Here is a 6,314-nt window from a genome sequence, read left to right as displayed (position 1 = left end):
GAGAAAAGGGAACACTATTGCACTGTTGGTGGGAATGTAAATTTATACAGCCACTGTGAAGAACAGTATGGAGTTCCTTAAAAAAACTACAAATAGAACTACCATACGACCCAGTAATCCCACTACTGAGCATATACCCTGAGGAAACCGTAGTTCAAAAAGTGTCATGTACCAAAAGGTTCATTGCAGCTCTGTTTACAATGCCCAGGACATGGAAGCCACCTAAGTGTCCATCAACAGATGAAAGGTTAACTAAGATGTGGCACATATATACAATGGAATATTACTCAGCCCAAAAAGAAAGGAAATTGAGTTATTTTTAGTGAGGTGGATTGACCTGGAGTCTGTCATGCAATGTGAAGTTAGTCAGAAGGAGAATAACAAATACTGTTTGCTAGCACATATATACGGAATCTAAGAAAAAAAATGTCATGAAGAGCCTAGGGTTAGGACAGGAATAAAGACACAGACCTACTAGAGAATGGACTTGAGGATATGGGGAGGGGGAAGGGTAAACTGTGACAAAGTGAGAGAGTGGCATGGACATATTTTCACTACCAAACGTAGGATGGATAACTAGTGGGAAGTAGCCGCATGGCACACGGAGATCAGCTAGGTGGTTTGTGACCACCTAGAGTAGTGGGATAGGGAGGTTCAGAGGGAGGGAGGCACAAAGGTTAAGAGATATGAGAACTTATGTATATGTATAACTGATTCACTTTATTATAAAGCAGAAAGTAACACACCTTTGTAAAGCAATTATACTCCAATAAAGATGTTAAAAAGAGATAAATAAAAACTCCCAGGTATTTGAAAAATATTTCGTTACCTACTGCCATTGATATACATATAATTATGCTAATCTGTCTCTGTAAAAAAGAGATTTATTGTAGTTAGATACAAAATGTGTAAACATAGTGTGCACTGATTAGTAAGAAAATAAAAACAATGAAGCTCAAAGTTTTTAGGTCAACCCTCTTAAAACACACACACACACACACACACACACACACACACACACACACACACACACACACATATATACATACATACATATAAATCGCAAGAAGAAAGACCCACTGTCTTTGGATCAGCTAAGGATTTCATTAGAAGAGGTATCAATTTCTTTGGGATGTTGGCTACCAGACAGGTGTTTAGAATGTCCATTCTCAGTAACTCGCTGGGTATAAAACAAAATATAGGGCTTCCCTGGTGGCGCAGTGGTTGAGAGTCCGCTTTCCAATTCAGGGGACACGGGTTCGTGTCCCGGTCCGGGAAGATCCCACATGCCACGGAGCAGCTGGCCCGTGAGCCATGGCCGCTGAGCCTGTGCGTCCGGAGCCTGTGCCCCGCAATGGGAGAGGCCACAACAGTGAGAGGCCCGTGTACTGCAAAAAAAAAAAATATATATATATATATATATATATAAGCTTGGGCCTTGCATATTTCATCCATAGTGCACATGTTTAGCTTGGAATCATTGCAGTGTACTCAGAACCCTCCTTCGGGATTATAACACTAGGCAGTGTAATATCCTGAGCCAAATTCTTTCCCGTGGTGCATTACTACAGCAGGTACGTAATGAATAAAACATTCTGGTCTGTGAGGTTTCAGAGATTCCCTGCAGCAATATGGCTCCATGTTTAAGATTTCTTCAAAGCCAACATGAACACCAATCTTCTCTTAATTATTGTGTCCTGATCACCTGAATCCTTTGAGATGTAATATGAGAAACTGAGGTAGGTGGAATATCATAAGCTGTTTGGGGGCTTCTGTGAGCATAACTAGTTTGAGGAAAACCTTCTATGCTTTTAATTACACTGGTCACATATATAGATTTTTCCTTCTGAAGCTTCAGTTTTTGTGAATTTGGTCAACATTTTAGTAACCAGACACAGCTGAGAAGTAGTATCTTTTCCATTGCATTGGTATCTTTCTGGAAATTCCAGTGACAATTTCCAGAAAAGTGCTATGATATTTGATTTGTTGTCACATGTGAGACACGTAACCTGAGTAACAAGTTATCTATGAAAAATGTTATTCACAACATTCATAAACTGTTTGATAAGTTTCCATTGAGAAGTGGGGATATGAGATGGTATCCTGGTATCAGTTGTCTCTAGGTCATGCTGTATTTTATCCAAAAGCTCACAAATTAATTCTCGAGCATCTTGTTAGGCATAACCACGAAAATCAGGTATTAATCTCCATATTAAGTGTAGCATAGCAAATGGTGTGACCAAGGCCCACTTTCCAGACCACATAACTTGGAACAAAATATGAAATTCATGACAGAGAGAAGTGTATTATGAACTTGGCTTCCTTGGCTGAATAAGTTCTATCTTTCTACTCTTTGATGCTCCACCACTTAGTCCTGATGATAAACTTGGATGTCTGGAGCAAACAAAGCCTGTTTCTTTTTCTTGGCATTCATTCATTTGGTATACTGTATCTGTGACTGGAGGATGCCTTCAAGATGATCTTGTTTTATCACTAGCTGTCACAGCCAGCCATCGGTTCAGATCAAGTTGGAAAAAATATTGTCAAAAAATAAGTAAATGACTCAATACTTGAAGAACATAATTCATATAGCAAGTATTTCCAAAATTTCTCAATCCTGTTACACGAAGAGTTATTATTGGTGTTCATTTAATGGAGGAATCACTGGCATTTTTAAAAATTTTATTTTATTTATTTATTTTTTTATTCAGCAGGTTCTTGTTAGTTATCTATTCTATACATATTAGAATAGATAACGCAAGCACAAATCAACTCAGTTGTATTGCAGTCCACACAATGCCATTTCTGAGGGTTGAGGATGGAATGGCCTTGAACAAGTCTCAACTGCCCAATGTGTTTGACTTATCCGTTGTTAGCATTTAGTCTAGCTGAGAAACACATAATCCAAAGAAATCTCTGTTCACAACACCTGAAGCATCTGGAAAGATCCCGAGCCAGAGTGGCCATCTTAGCACTCTTCAGCATGAAGCTGTAGCCGACTCTGCCCCCGTCCCCCCACTTTGGAGTACCAGGAGAGGGCAGGCTGCTCTGCTATGTGACTGTGGACGGATAGGTTGTCCACCTGAGACTGGGAACCCACTTCTGGGCCCCAAGTCCGCGTCGGTGCAGCATTATCTTTTATATGAGTCTAAACGCACATGTTGTCACTTTTACATGATAGCCAATGGCTTATCAACTACTTATAAGCTTTCATATATATGCTGAAGAGGAAGCAGTTCATTCTTTACCTGTGGCAGTTCAATACCTTTGCTATAAACACCAAATGATTTATTTTTAGAAACTCATTTCTGAAGTCATTTTTCCCGTGGAAACTGTATGAATATTTGGACATTTTAGATTTAGGAAATGCTTTCATAAAAATTGGAAAAAAATAATAAAATGGCTGCATATGTACCCTCCTTACTTTGGTTACTCCAACGTGACTTGCCTTACTCCCCTTTCTAATCTCTATTAGCTCTACTTACTCAGAGTAGCATTTTATACATGGGGTTATGTTACAAACGCATTCCTTAAGTTAAAGATAACATTAAATGTATACATATATCTCCTCCCTCTTGGACCTCCCTCTCACCTCCCCCCAACACACACACACACACAAAAAAAAACATTAAAAATGTTTAAAATAACATTTGGTCAAAATTATTCTTGATTTTTTTTAATGCTTCTTTTACATTGCCCATAGAAACACTGGGACAAATATTATTTTGGTATGCAATCCTGGAGAGTAACATATATGTGACTACATATACTTTATAAAGTATTAGATAGCAATTATGGTACATAAGAGGAAATACATATGTGTGTATAATTTAACAGTATTTTATTTAAATTAAATGATCATTTAAAGTTGAATTCATAGAAGTTAAATATAAGTATGATGGAATTCTAGATATACTCTCCTACAACTTTATTTTTATTTTTTGCGGTACGTGGGCCTCTCACTTCTGTGGCCTCTCCCGTTGCGGAGCACGGGCTCTGGATGTGCAGGTCCAGCAGCCATGGCTTACGGGCCCAGCCGCTCCGAGACATGTGGGATCTTCCCGGACCGGAGCACGAACCCGCGTCCCCCACATCGGCAGGTGGACTCCCAACCACTGCGCCACCAGGGAAGCCCAACAACTATTATTTTTTAATTCAAGCTACAGACCAAGAGCTACAAATCTAGTCTTAGACTGTAGAGGTAAATGAGGCAGAAAAGGAGTGGAGAAAGAGGTCATAATGCATTCCCTAATTTCCTTTGTACGAATTATTTACCAGTACCTCAACTAGAGGATACATTTTTATAAATGTGCATGTTGGGGAGGAAGATGGTTACTTCTTTGTTTCTCCTCACATTGCCTAGCACCATGCTGGGCACTCACCGGGTCCTCAGTAAAGAAGTGGTTGGTTTATGCCTGTCTGTCACTGGCACAAAGTGCATTACTGTTGCATTTATACACAGAATGACCGGTGAGACAATATATATCCTATGTGGAGCCAAGCAGCAGGACAAGGTTACAGCAAGCCGTTAGTACACTGACAGGAGAAGTGAAGGTGATCATGAATGCCTGGGAGTGCTTGAGCAATATGCCAATAGTTAGTCTGTGAGGGGAAAGTAGTGTCAGTGGACTCAGAGGCAGGTCAGAGTCAAATATTGAGTCAACACAGCCAGAGAGATTAAGTCTGAGCAAAAACAAACACAAGAATCAGAGACAGGGAGGGTACTTGCAGTGCAGGAATGAGGGGAATGTGCAATTGGGCATGACAAATCACAGGACAGGAGCTTAATACTGCAGTTGCTTTCACAAGCTTGAGGGGCTGTGCTACAAAACTCCTGTCTTCCAAACAAGTCACTGTAAAATATCCTGGGAAGTTAAGTGGTAACTGCTTTCCATGATGACATGGATTTTGGACTGGTTCATTGACGAATTCCCATAGGACATTACAGTGTCTGGAACATAGTATGTATGTAATAAATATTTATCAAATGAATGAACACAGAAACATCTGTAGTGAATCTGCTTAGGGCTGACACCTCAATAAGATGCATGTATTTTCTTTCTTGCATTCATTCAACCAACTAAATAAGCACCAAAAGTAATGATTTTCTAATACACAGGAAACTGAGGAATACAGATGTATATAAACTTCATAATTCCCATTCTTAAAGAATTTTCAGTACCATAGGAATTTTAAGACTTACACTAAAGATATAATAAATGTGAAAATGGTGAGAGGTATAAACAAAATGAATTAGAAATTCATAGAAGTGATTAACTCTGGCAGCAGATTAAAGAGAATTTTGTATCTAGTGGGTGACATTCGAGTTAAATACTGAAGGACAGGGAAGCTTGATGACAATAAATATAGGAAAAAGACAACTTAATTAGAAAGAAGGATCATCAGCAAATCACAGTAATGAGAAACTGCATGATTGAGAAACAGATAATCATCTAGTTTGCTTGGGAATATGACATATATTGCAAAGAGAATAGTGAGAGAAGAAGGAAAGGTAGAATGGGTAATTACTAGGGGAATTATCAAGCACCAGGCTGAGAAGTGTTAAACTGTACTATGAACATTTGAATGCTTTGGGTAAGTGAAGAAATAACCAGAGCTGTTCTTTAGAAAGATTAACCTGATATATAGGGTGGACTGGAGGAAAGAGCTAGTAGAAGACAGTGTCATGTAGAAAACAATTACAATAGGCAAGAACAAACAAACATCAAAGTAGTGAGACTGGGGAGTGACATCAGCAACACGGTGGCATAAGACATTCCTCCATTTTATCTCCCTTTTTAATCAATTAATTTAACATCCAGACATGAACAAGAGCAATTTTGTGGGGGTTTCCAGACATCACGTCTTTCCCTAAGGGACTCAAGAATAATCTTTCTCACAAGTGTGCCAGTACGAGATACATAAACCCCCATATGGACTATGGAACCAGAGGAACCAATGAGGCTGCCTGACCACTCTTGCCCCTGTTAGATAAGAACTGGGTGAGTGCTGAATCAGACAGGTACTCACCCATGAGACAGAACTTGCAGAAGTCCAATACCTCTGAAGGGAAGGAAAACAACAACAACAACTAAAAAGAAAGATACAAGTTTGGTCACAGAGGAGGTGAGCTTGGTCACAGCAGAGGTAATAAGAGAAACATTCCAGGTGCTGCCCCACCTCCAAGAAGCACTGATCAGCATTGATTTATCAGGAGGAGACAAGTCTTCCGCAGGGAGAAAGGAGGGCAGGGAGAGAGGGCCTGACTACCTTAATCAAGGAGAAGGCAGTTAGAGAAACTGATTTTTCTTCAC

The 6,314-nt window shown here is 39.6% G+C and overlaps 1 pseudogene; it reads right to left on the bottom strand.

Annotated features, from left to right (window-relative positions):
* Positions 1-1,090: 1,090 nt before the first annotated feature.
* On the bottom strand, positions 1,091-2,681 carry LOC132418475 (ubiquitin carboxyl-terminal hydrolase 44-like; annotated as a pseudogene).
* Between the last annotated feature and the right edge of the window lie 3,633 nt (positions 2,682-6,314).

The sequence above is a fragment of the Delphinus delphis genome, chromosome X (assembly GCF_949987515.2).
Source record: "Delphinus delphis chromosome X, mDelDel1.2, whole genome shotgun sequence".
NCBI lineage: Eukaryota > Metazoa > Chordata > Mammalia > Artiodactyla > Delphinidae > Delphinus > Delphinus delphis.
This window is presented reverse-complemented; position numbering and strand designations above follow the sequence as displayed.